Raw genomic sequence first — 18,653 nt, forward strand, 5'->3', positions numbered from 1 at the left:
ACCCCGAAGGTTTTTATCTCACCAAAAACTTAGGTATGCAGTAAGCAAATAAACTCTTTCGAGTGCCCCCAAAGGATTAGCAAATCAGTAGAGCTCGGGACTGGGTAGAAACGAGGTACCCATCACAAATGAGAGCAGGTAAGGTGGCGAAGAAATCAAAAAGGTACGTACAGGTGATTAAGGTGTCAACGTATTTTTGTCACTCGCCTTGACATGTCGAATTTAGACGGCTGATCGTCTCATTAGACAGAGGGTTAAAACTGCCGGCAAGAATCGCCTTACAAAAAATGAGCGGTATTTGCCAGAACAAAACTGTCCAGGGAACACACCCAATCGGAAACCTAAGCAGGATCTCATGCATTGGAAGCCAGCAATAAATGTACAAACTAACCCAACTCTCAGATGTCAATAAATGACAAATTCAAAATGGAAATATATGTCATCATAATTTATTCTGGATCAAAAGACCTTTCCTATCGAAATATATTGCTATTTTTATCCTTATCATTCCGATGCTAGCAGCTCCCTCTATATTTAATAAATTTACACGGAATTTTATCTTGTGCAATATTCCATATACTTGCGAATTTTTTTAAATATTTATTTTATATGACTTTTCCAGCTCAATTGATGTTGTACGAAATAGTGCTAAAACAGTAAATTGAAGCGCCAGCTGGAAAAGTACGCCAACAGATCAAATATCAATATGTGAGCTAGAATGCCGAAGCAAAAATTTCATTTTCGTTTTATTAACACCGATGAAACTCATCAAAGAGAGTTAATGAATGTACATAGGGGGCGACCCTCTCGCACGGTACAGTCTCCGGATCAACCCGAGAGAAGGTTGTCCTCCGAGATCCATGGTTGACTCAAAAGGATAGTAATATGGTGACAGTGTTCTTTGAAAATAGCGTACATTGATCCTCCTTGGTGACAACTTTCGTTATTTGATTCAAAACGACACATATTGAGGTAAACCCGACTTTGATATCACAATTGCATCACTGAATAGTGGCATGTTTCACAAATGAATTTGTAGCTATAAAATGACAGGTACTTGGAACAACAAGCTATTTCAACTTTTTTCTATATTTAACTCACTGCCGGGGAAGTGCTCCAGGAATCTAGACCGATGTGATCCAGGAACGTAACCGGTCCTCCATGGATCAATGAGCTTTCGAACGGTATGATTACAATATAGATATTTGATATTAGTATTCACACGTGAAGAGAGATGAACATATACAAATAAAATCGTCTGTGACCAGTGCTCTAGTGGCTTGAAAATATGAAAAATGGAGAAAATAACCGAAACTTGTAGCGTGAAAATTTCGCTCACATTCAAGTCATTTTGTCTATGATATGTTGCACTTTGCAGATCACTGAGGACCGAAATAAAAGATGCTATGGAATAACACTGAAGAGAAAAATCACGAGACTCTACATCCAGGAAAATTAGTCACAAACAAAGTTCCGGACTTATTATAAGTGAGAAGACATTGCAAAAGGTCAAGGACTGAGGAAAACCAGAAAAGTGTAAACGAGGAATGCATGGAGAAGCTGGGCGAATAAGTACACCATATCCAGGACAAAGTACCGCGGGGCATCATTTCAATCGACGCAGAGCAAATAGCATGCCTTACGGGATATCAATAGTAAACTTCTTTCTGAATATGAAGACAAAGCTAAGAAATAATAGATTATTTGTAGAATATTAATGGCCATAAAAATACATCCTAGCATACTGAAAGTAGTGGACAGCCTCGGCAAATGATGAGAGAGGAGAATACGTCCACGGGCTGAACTTGACACTGATTTTAAGGACTTATGGGCAAACATGGCAACAGGGAACGACGATATAACCTCGGATATAATAAAAAAATCGAAAAAAGAAATTCTCACACAGTTATACAACCCAATATGTGTTATAATAATGAGAGGGTTAACATCATTCGACTTTAAGACGAATATAATATTCTCTTCCCTTAAGAAAGAAAAATAAGATAAATGTGAACACCTCAAAACAATTTGCCTGACAACCTATTCATCGAAGATTCTGGAAAGAATGATCTGCCGAAGGATGGAGGAGATTAATGAGGCGTGAGAACCAATTTGAATTTAAAAGGAGTAGAGGCACGAGAGGAATTACTCTCGTTCTCAGATTCATAGTAAAGATAAGGATGCAAAAAATCAGCATACATTTTTTGCATACGTAAGTTGGCATTGGAGGAAGCTTTGGAAAACGTGGAATGGAATAGGATTGCTACGAAACCTACGGGAAATTGGAATGAACTACAACTGCAGGGGATTGAAACGTGCGCTCTCTATACAGAACACAGGCAGGAGTGATTTTATTAGGCGACAGCAGGAAAGAAACTAAAATAAAGAAAGGCGGAATACAGATTTGCTAATTATCACCATTGATATTAAATGTATACAAGGCAATTAACAAGGCCAAGATAAAGATCATAGTTGGAGTAAGAATACACGGAGAAAGGATAAGTATTCTGCGATTTGCGGACGGCGTAGCTATACATACTTGCTGACAAACGAGCAACCTGATCAGAGTACTAACCACTATAGGAAAAGAAATCAAAAGTAAAAGCTAATGATGAGCAATATATAATCTATGTGTGTAGATGAAGTAAGATTTATATCTTCGACAAAATTAGGGAAAGGTACGCTGGAGCAAGTGGAAGAGTTTTGCTATTTAGACAGCAAGGTCACTAGCAATGAAAGAATCAAGAGTCGTATCAGAAGTTAGTTCAATAAAGAGTAATTATACATTTTTATTCTCATGATACAGAGCGTAAAATTTTTATTTGATGCAATATTCTTAGCTTAATGTTCAGTGCTGTAAAGCTACATTGATTTCCTTCGGTACTGCGTTATACGGAGCCGTTGCATTTTGTGACAGGTTCAGTTCGGCTACTAAAACATGATACTGATACAGGTAACACGCGAAACTGCATTGAAATTTTGATTTTGCCTCAACAAATCATTGGCCTACGTAATGTAGGATGTTTATGAACTCTTTTCTACCATGTATCACTGCAAGCAGGAGGTTTAAAATGTTCAAAGGATGGTGAACTTACAGTCCAGACAGTGATCTTACGGAAGTCAACATTAACAGCGCTGCGGCCATCGTGAGAGAAGATCTTCAAGTAACGTTCGGTATACGATCATAAATTTAAAAATTCATTGGGTATCACCAACAAGTTGGTAGAAGAAAAATTGCACCTGAGATGTGTTACGACGCGGTAGATTCCGCCAAAACTGTGGCTTAATGGCTATTATCCCGCAAAACCAATGTTAAGTGTGTTTGTGATCCTCCCTCGAGTCCAGATTTAGTCCAATTGGGCTTTTTACTGTTCATCAATGTTTCTTCACAAATTTTTCGTGGAAAGTATGTTTCATCATCAGAAACAGCCGCCGGTGAACTGAACATGTTTCAAATTGGAACAAAGGCCGATGGTGTAATACTGGAGTCCAAGCCATGAAACGTGCAACACACACACAATAAAAATATTGTTGGTCACTCTTCATTGAAAATTCTCGTAGTTGGCTGAATTGGAATGACAAAGAAGGCTTTCCATTAGAAGAGACAGCTACTAACGGCAAATAATTCCCAGATGGGCAAAAGGAGTCCGTTAACTCAAATTGGAGTTTGAAGTGTATGCTTTCCTACGAATTTGAGAAGAGGATACGGGTTAAGAAAGCTAGGCTAGGAGCAATGGAAATATGGCACTTCATAAGAATGGCGGAAGTCAAATGGAAAGACAAAATAACAAAAAAGAAAGTACTTCGAAGAGTGGACGGAAGAAGAAGCTTACAGGGAAGAGGCTCGAAGGGCATGACGTAGACTATAGGTCTATAGTTAGTATTATGAGCAAGTAGTTTCAGTTGTCGATGCAAGCAGCTATGAGGGAATGAAGATATTTTCAGGAAACAAAAAAACGTTAATGATGAGAGTGAAACTAAGAGACAGATGGAAGCCATATGAGTGGAGAACTTTGCACATTCCGGATGAAAACCTATGTCAATTCTTCAAACCTTTAGCTCTTATTGAAATGAACACACCACAAAGATGAAGCTGTCGCATTCTACGTGATCACAAGTTCACAATAAAGGAAACAAGCCTGGAAAAGTAATTTTAGGGAGTATTTGAACTAATTTGATTTGAAGTTTTTGTTAGAATACCATTGATTACCATTGATGCAGTATTGCTCAAGTTACTAATCTTGTTAAAGCAACAACATTATTCACATTAGATGAATATATTAATGAGCATCAATTGCGAATTTATTATTCGATTACTGCGTCCAAACGCCTAATGAGCACACGAAAATTTCAAGGAGGACATACTACGTCGTCTTACACAGCTTTCAATAAACAACTTAAAACTAATTTAGGAAACAGAAGCATAAAAAAACAAAGTCTATAACTGGTTAATGTCTTACTTACTCCCTACAATACTGAGAAACGCCGTTAAATGCAAGTGGTTGCACGTCGGAACCTCTCCGAGGACTGTTCGTGTGCGGACCACGACTAGAAAAGCGAGGAGCACAAGACTCTGCGGAGAAAAGACATGGCCTGTATCTGAGACTGTTTACCCAAGACGATGATGACGTTATTTTTTGCACCTATTCGATTTCGAATGGTTTCATTCGGCGGGCACGTACGGTCGAGGGGTTTCAGAGCACAATTGGTGACCACAGAAATCTAGGGACAATAATTCATGAAAATTTCAGGTTGTCTAGGACAGAGTTTGTAATTTTCCCAAGTTGTTTTTCGCAATTCACAATAAAGATGATCACTAATTATCAATACGAGGAATGGTTTACAGCTTCTATCCCGATTCAATCAGCCTATTTATTTATTTTCACAGAACTCTTTTACCGGAATTTTCTTCTACGAGCTCCTAGTAGATCATATTTCGGTCTTCCCCAGTATTCTATCCCCTTACGGTTTCTTGAAGTGTTGGCTTCAGTATACCCATTGTCCCTTGGAAGGTGTCAATTAGTTTCCTTCTTATTCTTGCAAGTATCATCCATAGGGTTCTCTGTTCATCCACTCTCAGAAATACTTACTGCTTCATTTGTTACTCTTTCTATCCATTTTATTTTTATTACTTTTCTCCATCAGTACGTTTCCATCGCCTCCAATTCTATTTACTTTGCTGCTCCTATCATTCAAAGTTTTTTACGAATTGTTTCCATATATCTATACTAATACTTTTTTATGTATTAGGTAATCTACCGGTTTAGGTAGGTTTTTGGATGGACACAGCTCCTAAATAAATATTTTGTGACTCCTAGCAAAACATCTACATCAGGTCCCTCTTAATCTCTGCGTATCTTCTTCCTCCCTTCATCCCATCCAACATCCCTATCCTGTTCCTTCCCTTTCCTCGTTTGCCCAACATTCTCCCCGCTATCACAGTCTTCAACGTCCTACTGCCGGTCCTACGTCCCCTTCATCCACTCTTCCTACCTCCATAGGATTTCTCCCAACAACAAACAACTCCCACTGTCCTTGCCCACCATACCAAGTACTTCCTCATTTGTTTTCTTCTCTGTCCATTTCACCTTCTCCATTCTTCTCCACACCCACATTTCAAAAACCTCCAATCTACGTCTATCCTCCTGCTTCAATGACCACGTTTCCGCACCGTACATACCTACGTAAAAACTTTGAAATGGAGCTGCGCTCCATATCAAAGTTTTTACGAGTCTTTTTTTGATATCCTTACTCAACGTCCCTCTCATCAACTCCCTCCTCCTTGTGAAAGCCTCTTTGCCTAGCGCAATTCTTCTCCTTACGTCCCTACTACTTTGACCGTGTTGGTCCAAAACACTACCGAGATACGTAAACTGTTCTACCTGCTCTAGTTTTTGCCCTCCTATTTTAATGTTTAGCATAGCCTTTTTCTTTCTAGAAAATCGCATAACCTATGTTTTATTAATATTAATTCTCATCCCATACCTATCGCACTGAGTTTCCAATTCACTCAGCAATGCTTCCAAACCCTTGGCTGACTGACAAACTAAGGCTTGTTCATCAGCAAACCTAACTGATTTTACGAATTCCCCGCCCACTTTCATTCCTACCTCCAGTTCTTCCCATAGCTCTTTAATCATTTCCTCTGCACACAGGTTAAACAGCAACGGTGATAACAGGCAACCCTGCCTTACACCTCTAATACTAAAACTATTTGATCAAAATTAAACATTTCCTGGTATAAAGTATAACCCAGAATCTACCAAGAACTCAAAGAGACTTAATACTCAGTTTAAGAAGTAAATGTTTTTTCTGAAGGTTATAGTTGAATCAGTGAAGAACAGTAAGCGCAGCCATCGCTTCTTTCGGGTTCTGTTTGACCTCACATCTTTAGTATTGAATATCTACGGCGGGTTATTCAAACGCATAGAATGGAGCGTAGAAGAGGCATAAGGGCCCTCCAGGGTAATACCGTAGTCATAGATTATTTTCTGGTAAAAAACAAACGCGTTGTCACCGTATTTGCTCAGATATTCTGGGGCATTTCCATGCTTTCCAGAAACTTTCCCAATCCAGGGCATTCCCAGGGTTTTCCAGGAGCGCGGCCGCCTCGGAAACGGTTCCCCAACTCGGGTATCGCACAGGGCTGCGTAACTCGGTGCGGCCCGCTCGGTCACACACGCTCCCGTCCGTCACGCCTACCTCTCCTTTCTCGTTCTACCCCCCCTTCCCCCCCCCGCTCAGTGCTCCGTTTCGCGTCCTTTAGGAGGCCGAGTCGAAGGGCGGGCGGAGGGACGCCGGGGGGGAGGGAGGGGGAAGAATTCACTCTGCGAACCCGACCACCCTCTTCCCTTCCTCCCTCCGTCTCCCGCCCCACGCCCTGCCGCCCACGCAAAATGGGGCGGGGTATGCACCCCGCTCCCCTCTCACTCCCGCCAAACCCGCCCTTAACTTACGCCCACGCCGATGTGCCGCCCTTCCTATCCCATCCCCCACACCCCGGACACCCTCTCCGCCGTCCCCCGCGCGCAACCGAGAGAACACAGAGTGAGCCTACGCGCTTCTCCCCCGTCCCACCCCCGCCCCACCCCCCTCCACGCATCCTCCTCGTGTAGGAGATTTGATAACGCGCCTTAGCTTACGCTTCGACGTTTGCTCCGGGGGGATGTGCGAGTATTTTCCCTTAATTAACTCTTTATTGGAATTTTCCGCGAGGGCCCGTTCCACCTTGCATGTGTGTGTGTGTGTGTACCTCCGCGGCCCTGACTGAGTGCCGCCGGTGTCCTCTCCGATTTTCCGGGGCAGGGAGGTAGGGTGGGAGGGGGGGGGGGGGCGGGGAGTCTATCTCGTGAATCGATCGGAAGTGTTCGGGATGGGAGGGTGAAATCAAAGTATGTATGCATGCAGGTATGTATATGACGTGATGCGTGTGTGTGTGTGTTTGTGTGTTTGCGTGAAATGGGGGAATCACAGGCGTCTCGTGGTTGAATTGGAATGTTTGAACTTTTCCTTGCCGATTTTCCAGATTTTCAGGGACTCGAACAGAATATGCGACTGTTCGAAAATAATTTCCTTGTTTACTGAACCAATAAAATACAGCTAACTTGATCTGGAAAATTCGCACTTCCTGTGGACGAAACATGGTATGATACTTAATAATTGCTAAAAAAAGCAGGATGGAGATTCCTTCCTGAAGTTCATACTTTGCACCGAATTAATATGAAGCGCAGCGCAGCCCTAAAGCTGGGGCTCGTTTTTTTCAGCTATAAGTGAGTTTACACATCACCTGAAAACCATCTTAAACATAACACTACCACTACCACAATTATCAATCCGAACAAGATTTCAGAGGTTAGTTTGAGTCGTGAGGGTTAGGTAACAAATACCTAGTACTAAGCCCAATGGCCCAATGCGTGAAATTTACCCATCCAGGTGGGCGAGCTAATTATATTCCCTGTGATGCCTTTTGTTTCCCAGGGAGATCTGATTATCGGAAAATACCGCAACTTGGTTGAAACTGAGGATTCCCGAAGGCGTCCTCCGAAATCAAACCCGGGTCCTCCGGTCAGAATCCCAGCGCTCTACCCACTGCACATTCTCGTCCCAAAACGTAATAACCATTATTATTTTAAAAATTACATATTGTGTCCATACTCGATGGAACAAGCGCGGCGCAATTGATACATACCAGCGAACTTCTATTGTGCACATTACGCAGATTGTAAACTAATATTTTTTTGGAGAAACGGCACTCCGGTTTCTTAGGCAAGAGGATGAACAAAAATTGGACTTTTGAACAAAGGGAAAAAATTTTAGAAATAAGCATGACAGAGAGAAAGCTTTGGATATGGTGAACCTGGAAGGGAGGAAGTGGCGAGGTAAAATTCGGTGAAGGCACAGAATAAGGGAGGTGGAGATGTCGAGTGTGAGTTGGACGCCGTACGTGGAGATAGAGGAATGCTTGGACAAACGATGAAAATAGATTTTTTGGATGGGTTTAAGGCTGATGGACGACATCAAGAGCTGAAGAAGAACATACGAAAGATATGAGGAAGAAATCAGAAGTCTACGAGGATGAGGCTCGTAACAGTGGTTAAAAACCGGCCAATAACCTACTACCTCTGAGGCTAATGAGCTACGTGCGATGGTGATAAAACACACATGCTTGAATATTAACCACGACATAGAAATTCATTCAAGGAAAAAATCAAGAGTTTGGAAAGATTTCACAGCTGCAGTACTATAAGCAAGACATAGAATGAAGTATTTGCCCATAATTGACATGGCGGTAAACAAATACTTATAATTTAAAGTAAACTCGACCAATAGTTTTTGAAACTGAGGGTACACCCCATTCTTCACAGGAGTAGCAGTGTTTGAAAGGGTGGGTATTCAACATTTTACAGGGATACATGTAAACGCCAACCTGTAAGATAATCGCCAGGTAGGTTCTCCTTCTTTAACCAGATCTTCTTCTTGTAAAACTAAAAAAAATGTCTAATATGTTACCACCATTGATTTTCCAGAATTCCGACCAAATGCTTAATTTCACTGTTTTTTTAATTATCAAGTACCTTGCACATGTATGCCCATACACTTGAACGAAATAGGGGAAGTATTCGCATATTAAAATATCGTATATTGCACTATACTACTAAAACCACCAAGTGAATCTTGAGCATAACGAATATTCTATATCTAACGCTAACACACACACATTAGCACTTTTGGATTGCATTTAATAACGCTTAAGTTCATTACATGAAACTAATAAATCATACCAAAACTGAAACATCTGCTTAAAGAGATACATTTTGATGTGGTTTTTCAGCCTCTGATAAACCATAAGTTTAAATAACCTAGCAACATTTCTATTAAATTGAGAGGAAATAAATACGGTACTCACAATTCTCCCATGAGTCTTCCTTTTGGATGAATGAAGAGTCTTATATTTCCATATACTTCTACGAAATATCAGCGATACCTTTGCCTAAAAAGGAATATGCCAAAATAAGAAATAATAAGGTAAAAGCGAAATTATTTATTATGAAAAACTCTGTAGATTTCAACGCATTGGCTATAGTTAAATCTCACAGAAAATCTTACAGAACATTAAAGTTTCCAAGGTATTTCAGTTTCTCTACGATTTAACAGAATCAGAAACTTACGAAAAGAATTTTATGCATAAACGTCAGTCAAACAAGCAAAGAAAAGTTTATTTATCTAACATACGGTTATTTGATGGTCTGACTCTGAACGATTGGGTACAAACATTCCGAAGCCAAACCTGGCTCATGCTCCAACTAGCTTTACGTTCCATTAATATTATTATTGCTAAATTATATTGTCACAATTCCTGGGTGAAATGATGAAACAAAAAAGTACAGCGAATCTCTTCATCCATTCCAATTACAAAACGTCATTGCTAAGGTGAAACGAAGACGTTTTCCCTTGTGGAAATTAATGCAAACATGCACCCATGTTCTGAAGGTAAATGAAGCAGTTCCGACGTCCTATTTCTGTAATTAACTAGTCAGTCATTACAGATAGGTAAGATTTCAGGGTGTGGAGAAGGGGGTGACGGGCGGGGGGTGTGGGAGAGAAATCCCTCGTCGACCTCAGCATTTGCTAATCGAATGGGATTGAATGGCTCCTTGGTTTAAGGCCCCTCTCTATCAATTTCTGCTTTGAACCGGAGCTTTTATATCTCTGGCACTTGTACAGTCTTCCAGAAATATTAAGCTCCAGCAGTACGAGAACCCCAGCGTGCATTATCCACGTTAAAGGCACACCAAAAATATGGTCACAGGTATTCAACCAGTCCGGCATTGTGAAACAAGGACGAGTAATGCCATTAAATTAGGTTGGTTAAAATACTGGAAGCTTTTATCACCAGATCAGAAGTTGTTAGGCACCCTATGCATGTTCAAACAACATTTCTTACATTAGGAAAAATGCATTGAAGTAGACTCCAGTTTGCAAGGAAAAAGACATGAAACGGCCGACAATCGTAAGTAATATTGATATTTACGAAATCATATTTTTGGAAACCCTCTTTCTTGGTACTCATACTTAACCAATTCCAGCCTTTTACAAATTTCCCCAAATTCGTGAATAAAGAGATGACTCTGCGGGAAAACGATGCGAAGAAATTAGTTTTTAATTGACGGATGCCTGCAAAAGAGTAACTTTTCCAAATTCCTATTGAGGAGAAAACTGTTGTTTTCAACATAGTCTCTGGCCACTTTACAAAGCAAACAAAGATCTCATACGAACTACTGAAGAACGTGGGGTCAACGCATTCAAAATAGTGCCCGAAAAACGAATTTTCAGCAATTTCACCTTCTTCAGCAAGACGAAACCATGGATCTTCCTAACCCTTGATAAATTTTCCGAACTGGCTGCAGACATTATTGCGATCGGCACCGATAACAGCATGCTTTAAATACATTAGCACCGTACCCAGCTGAAAGTATATTAATAAAACCGTAATTAAATAGACAAAATTCTAAATTTAAAGTAATACCTTGAGGTTACATTTTTAACAACGTTTCAGAAAATGCATTTTATGCCAAAATAAAGTTACGACTCAGAAATGTGTTAAGATTAACTTTTTTCTATATTTTGGTCGCCACGAATATTATAAATGTACTTTAAAAAGTTATTAATAATTTTAATTAAAATTTATCATAATGTGGAATTTGATAAAGGCAATATGCAATAAATGCAACTGCCAAATTTTCTTCCGGTTCATCAGCAGAAGGCGGAGTTTTCATCCTGGAGGTTATGCACAAGAAGGAACATGTACTTCGCCTTAGCTGAAAGGTTCAGCAGAACGGCATTTTTGGCAATGACCTTTTCTTGAGTGATTACGCATGATGATCTTCAAAAGGGCAGTCAGTTCATGTAGTAAGAGCACAATAGCGGTGATAAAATAGGTTTCCCGCTATTACCTTGCAGTGAATGCGTAAGAGCTGAATCGCCACGTCGATTCACATCTCTAAAACGAAATTAATTCCAACGCTATCTCCAGAATAGGCTATGGCTTTACAATTGCAATTCGGATTATTTAAAAAATACTTTTTTGTCGATATTTTTCTACACAAAGAATATAAATATATAGTTGGTTTTCTTAACATGGCACGATGAATTAATTCCATGGTTATACGATTTACTTATCCTAAAATTACAAAAAATATAGTATCATTCGGGAAGAAGTATAGCAGCCGTTCAATTTAAGAGTCGGCTGTTATAGTGTGTGTGATGAGGACTCACCGGATGATCCAAAATTCTCGGATTCGAGTCCAGCCAGCCTTGAGGATGGTTAATGTACACTGCGGAGGTTGTCTAACTCTTGAACGCCCTTCGGAAACGAGAAAGACCTGATAGGCGCATGACCACATTCCGGAGTACACAAATTTGCGATGGGGGATATTTATACTAAGGATTCTTTTGGAAATATTATTAATACCCTTCGGTGTCGCAAAATTCAAAAGTAAATGGTTATGAAATAACATTATTTGGTGAAAATTATAAATGACTATGCGCGGCCTATCAAGAGCGTCCTCATGCCATAAGACTATATAAAGGATAATGACAGTGGTAATTTCTCTATTCAAATGAGGGATCCCATATTTAAAATAAATGCACAATTGCATGTTACCGAAATATAATTAGTGATGAGGTGATTACTATAAATTAACTGTACAATGACCCTGTTATATTATCATGCTGTGGATCTCGCCAAGATAATAGTGTATCAATTAATCTTTAGAATATAGGCAAACTGATTAAAATGCAGGGTCTCTGACAAAAATAAGTAGAATGATCTCTTTCTCACCGACGCGGACGGCTGGAGCGGGCCGATTTTAGTTAGTAGATCTTGGGAAAGCAACGCGACCCGCGTTAGTTGTCTGCAAGCCGTTACAGCATGCGGTGCGCTGCTAGAATGGACACACGTTTGAGGGTCGCTTCACAAATTCGCTACGCCACGTTCCATGGACCAACGATACGCGATAAAATGCTTTGTTAAACTCGAAAAATCGGGATTGGATACCATAATACTGGTTAGGGATGTCTATGGAGATGAAGCAATGTCCAAAGGAATGGTTTTCCGCTGCTTCTAGACAGATGTTCTTGATGTGTACAGAGGAGGTTGACGACAAGGAACGCCCTGGACGACCGTCAAGGGCACAGTTCAACGAAAATGTGCAAAAAGTGATAGACAAGCTTAATTCCGAAAGACCCCCGAGTGTCATAATGTTAGCCAAAGAAAGCATTATTCCGAAAAGCAGAGTACATCGGATTTTAATACATGATTTATCCATAAGAAAGGTGCGTGGGAGATGACCTCCAGGTGCTGTCGGTAGTTCAGAAGGCTGCTCCCCATGTCTGACATTCTAGCGTGAACTTTTGGACTGCAGAGAAAGAGACCTACAGCCCCGATGTGGTACCGCAGGATTACATTTTGTTTCGAAGATTGAAAGGGAACATGAAAGGCAACCATTTTGGAATACTGAATGACGTCAAATAGGCCTTGACGGGGCTTGACGGGGCGCCTGAAGGAGGTTCTCAACGGCACCTTCCAGGAAGCGCCCTGCTACTGGTATAGGGACTGGCATCGCTGTGTCGACGCACAACGACGATAATATAACGAATTTCAGTAGTTTGTACTTTAATCTGCCGTTAAGTTTTTTTCAATATTTATTTTACTTATTTTTGCCACAGACTTTGTACCCATATGGATCCTTCAGCATATTGAATTAAAATAATGCAAGCAGGAGCGCTCAGTGTGATTCGAGGAATTAACCGCGCAATATTTTAGACTAAACTACACTATATGAGCAGTTAAATACTCATACTTCCAAATAAATAATTAAAACAATATCTAGTGATACTTTAGTACAAAAAACAAAATGATCCTCACCGAGGCAATAAAGAAAAAAAAACAACACAGGCATATTATAGTTACATCGGAACATAGTATCAGAAATATCGCAAGGGAAATATTCATCTAAGGAATATAAAGATTAATATTGTAGCTATGAATAGTGAAATACGCCCAAAAGTTTCTGATTAAACTCCCTGTAACCCGACAGGGGCATTTTAAAGAAAGAAAAGTCGCCTGCAAGAGATTTCAGGATGATGATGGACGCATTTTTCGAAGTGTAAATTAATTTGCATCGTGACGGACCGAGATAAAAACAAAGCAAACAAAGATTCCTAGAATGATATGGCCAAACCCTTGGCTCAAACACCAATATGACACCCTCAAAAAACCTTTTACTTTCAACATTAACATAATGCTCGCAATATAATTTGGGAATAATAACTTGTCTCATCTTTCGTCAAAATTTCAGTTTGTTTATTTATATATCTTATGTTATATATTTCACTAATTTATTAGACTACAGGGTTCGTCCGGAAAATAAGTGTACTGAGCTCAGGAAAAAAAATTTATTACACTTTTACATATCTTAAGTTAATATTCTTATTTCAAAATAGGACCCTTGTGAGTCGATACACTTGTTCCAGCGGCGTTCCCATTCCTGGAACGCTCCCGCGAAGGCATCATCGGGAACCTCTCGAAGACACGTGGTCACGGCCTCTTTGACGGCGTCCTAAGTCCCGTATCGCGTTCCTTTCAAACTCCTCTTTATCTTCGGGAACAGAAAGAAGTCCGGTGGTACCAAGTCCGGGCTGTAGGGCGGGTGCGGCAGCGTTGCCACGCCGTGCTTGGCCAAGAAGTCCGACACGACAAGCGCGGTGTGAGACGGCGCATTGTCGTGATGCAGCCGCCAGATGTTTTTGATCGCCGGCCGGACGCGGGCGACTCGTTTTCGAAGCCTTTGGACGTAAAATGCAGCATTTACAGTTTGTCGTTCAGGTACAAATTCGTAGTGGACGACTCCCCTTTTGTCAAAAAATACAATGAGCATCGACTTGATCCGAGATTTGCTCATGCGAGCTTTCTTTTGACGGGGTGATGATGGGGTGTGCCACTCCGCACTTTGTCTCTTCGACTCCGGGTCGTACTCAAAGATCCACGTCTCGTCACCCGAAACAACGTTCTCTAAAAAATGTGGATCATTTTTGCAGTGATCCGCAAGTTGTGTCGCGATTTCCAAATGATTGAGTCTTTGATCATCACTGAGCACTTTCGGCACCAACTTTGCACAAATTTTTCGCATCTGTAATTGGTGCCTAATAATCTCGTACACTATTGTTTTTGGCACATTACACTGCTCTGCTATCATCCGAACACTAAGACGACGATCAGAGTTCAGTACATCGCGAACTTTTCGCACATTTTCGTCGGTGAGTGTCGTTGATGGGCGTCCAGGCTGTGGTTCGTCGTCGACCTCTTCTCTGCCCTCCACGAACATCTTGTGCCACCGAAAGATCATGTTTCTGGACATGGATGACTCCCCTTAAGCCTGGTTAATCATACCGACAGTTTCGGTAGACGATTTCCCAAGCGTTACCGCAAATTTGATGGAATAACGCTGCTCCAAAAACTTCGGCATCGCGTTCCGTGACGTGGGTCGAGCGTGGAGGTTCGCGTTAACAGAGCTCCTCACTACACCACAGCTCAGAGCCGACTGCCTTTTCCAGCGTCGCTTGCCAACATACCCCCCTTCAATCGCAGCCCGTCAGAGCGGTGCTGGGCGCGCCTGGAGCGGCGCGCCCAGCCCAGGAGTCAGTACACTTATTTTCCGGGCGAACCCTGTATGTAGATGGCCTTATGTCTACTCCCGTTGTATAATCTCAATAAGCGGAAATAATCCTTCACGACATAAAATAATTACTCCTTCTCATTCTACCTTGCCCGAATAAAGGCAACAACGTTTTATGAAATACAAGTAACGTTATTAAAATGAATGCAAGAACCACAATTAAGAAATAAGCTGTAACATTTTCGATTTTATGTGATAGAGTGACTTCATGAATTGACCATACTTGGTAATCTTGCTGTTGAAATAAGACGCAAAAGCATTGGAACCGGTATACTCTATTACGTATCGATGAATATCTCTCCCTACTTATCATCAAATTAACTTTTTTCATTCACAAAACCCAGTACATTCTTCATAATTACTTACACCAACAATAAAAGTTAGCCTATTTAAAATTTTGTGATTTAGAATAAATGACGAGAAAGCATTGAGTCATCGTAACTTGAATGAAACCACTTCCACGTTCATGTATTTTACGTCTGGTATAGTGCTCTCAAACAACGGCGTTACATTCTTCCTACCAACTTTTCAATGATAGGCAGTACTGTTGTTCCACTTATTCTTTTCACTATTCATAAAATTTAATCTTCATGACTGATTCCGTGTATTTTAGGCTCATGATGCTTCATGCTTAATGTAAATACATATTTTTTTAATTAGTTAATCTACCGGTTAAGGTAGGTTTCTGGAAGGACACAGCTCCTAAATAAATATTTTGTGACTCCTAGCAAAACAATAACATCTCGCATCCTCTCTGTGTCAGGTCCCTCTTCATCTCTGAGTACTTTCTTCCTCCCTTCATCGCGTCCAACATACCTGTCCTGTTCCTTCCCTTTTCTCGTTGGCCCAAAATTCTCCCCTCTATCACAGTCTTCAACATCCCACTGCCGGTCAACACCCCCTTCATCCACTTTTCCTGCCTCCATAGGATTTCTCCCAACAAACCCCTCTCTTCGCCCACCATACCAAGTACTTCCTCATTTGTTTTCTTCTCTGTCCATTTCACCTTTTCCATTTTTCTCCACACCCACACTTCAAAAGCCTCCATTCTACGTCTATCCTCCTGCTTCAATGACCACGTTTCCGCACCGCACATAGCCACGCTCCATATCAAAGTTTTTACGAGTCTTTTCTTAATATCCTTACTCAACGTCCCCGTCATCAACTCCCTCCTCCTTGTGAAAGCCTCTTTGCCTAGTGCAATTCCTCTCCTTCCTTCCCTACTACTTAGACCGTGTTGGTCGAAAACGCTACCGAGATACGTAAACTGCTCTACCTGCTCTAGTTTTTGCCCTCCTATTTTAATGTTTAGCTTAGCCTTTTTCTTTTTAGAAAATAGTAAACCTTTGTTTTATTAATATTGATTCTCATCACATACCCGTCGCACTGAATTTCCAATTCACTCAGCAATGCTTGCAACCCCTTGGCTGACTAACAAACTATAGCTTGGTCATCAGCAAACCTGATTTTACGAATGCCCCGCCCACATTCATTCCGACCTCCAGTACTTCCCATGCCTCTTTAATCATTCCCTCGGCATACAGGTTGAACAGAAACGGTGATAATGGACAACCCTGCCTTACACCTCTTCCTAACACTGCCCATCCGGACTCCCCGTTTCCCACCCGCACCTGAGCAGTCTGAGACATGTACAGGTTGCGGATTAGCCTCCTTTCCCTCCAATCTATTCCAATTTTTTGCACTATACTCATTAGTTTCCCCAATTCACTCTATCAAACGCTTTTTTGAAATATGCGAAACAGGCAAATACCTCCTGGATTGTATTCTATATTCCTCTCGATTAATAATATCACTACTGCAATGGCATCATGCGTACCTCTCCCCTTCCTAAACCCAAACTGATCATGCCCTAAGTAATCATTTGCCCTACTCACTATCCTTTTGTTTACGATCCTTAGAACAACTTTAGCAGCTTGGGATATCAAACTTATTGTCCTGTAGCTCTCACATGATGAGGCCTTTACCTTTTTCGGAATAGGAACTAGAACTGATCTCACATATGAGCATATATAAGAGTATGTATAATTATTTTTTTAGGTAATCTATCGGTTAAGGTAAGTTTGGATGGACCCAATAACCAAATATTTCTCTTTTCACTCCTATCAAAACATAACCCAATATCCTACTCCACAAAAAAGTCCCTCCTCATCTTATTATGCGTACTTCTTCTCCCCCTTCATTCCGTCCAACATCCCCTCTATCAGTCCTTAATATCCCACTAGCAATCAATTTCCTTTGCATCTATTTTTCCTGCCTCCTTATGATTTCTCCCAACAATCCACTCTCCTCCCCCACCATACACTACACTTCCTCTTTTGTTTTCCTTTCTGTCCCCTTCCCTTCTCCATCCTTCTCCACACCCACAATTAAATAGACTAAAATCTACGCCTATCATCTTTTTTCAATGACCATGTTTCCACGCCGTACATGACTACACTCCTTATCAAAGTTTTGACGAGCCACATCTTTACATTCTTACTGCACGTCCCTTTCATCAGATCCATCCTTGTGAAAGGTTCTTTGTCTTACGCAATTCTTCTTCTTATGTCCCTACTACTTTGACCATTTTGATCCAAAGCTCTTCCGTAATATGTGAACTGTTCCACCATTTCTAGTTTTGCCCGAATATTTTAACTTTCAACTCAGTCTTCCTCTTTCTGGAAGACCGCATAACCTTTTTCACACACACACACACACATATATATATATATATATATATATATATATATATATATATATAATTATATATATATATATATATATATATATATAATTATATATATATATATATATATATACATATATATATATATATATATATATATATATATATATAAAATTAGGTAGTCTACCGGTTAAGGTAGTTTTTTTTCGGATGGACACAGCTACTGAATAAATATTTTGTGACTCCTAGCAAAACACAACATCCTACTCTACAGCAGGTCCCTCGTCATCTCTGAGTACTTTCTTCCTCCCTTCATCCCGTCCAACATCCCTATCCTGTTCCTTCCTTTTCCTTGTTTGCCCAACATTCTCCCCTCAATTACAGTCTTCAACATCCCACTGCCGGTCAACAATACCCACTTCATCCATTTTTCTTACCTCCTTATGATTTCTCCCAGCAAACCCCTCTCTTCGCCCACCATGCCAAGTACTTCCTCATTTGTTTTCTTCTCGGTCCATTTCACCTTCTCCATTCTTCTCCACACCCACATTTCAAAAGCCTCCAGTCTACGTCTATCCTCCTGCTTCAATGACCACGTTTCCGCGCCGGATTTATATATACACACACACGCATATAATATTCCGTATATTACGACATTATTCGTTATGTCACAAGATCAGTAATCAAATATTCATCGAACAAAGAATCTGCCGTAACCATATTTCCAGGGG

This window comes from Hetaerina americana, unplaced genomic scaffold (assembly GCF_022747635.1).
Source record: "Hetaerina americana unplaced genomic scaffold, ioHetAmer1.1.p SCAF_9, whole genome shotgun sequence".
In the NCBI taxonomy this organism is placed as follows: domain Eukaryota; kingdom Metazoa; phylum Arthropoda; class Insecta; order Odonata; family Calopterygidae; genus Hetaerina; species Hetaerina americana.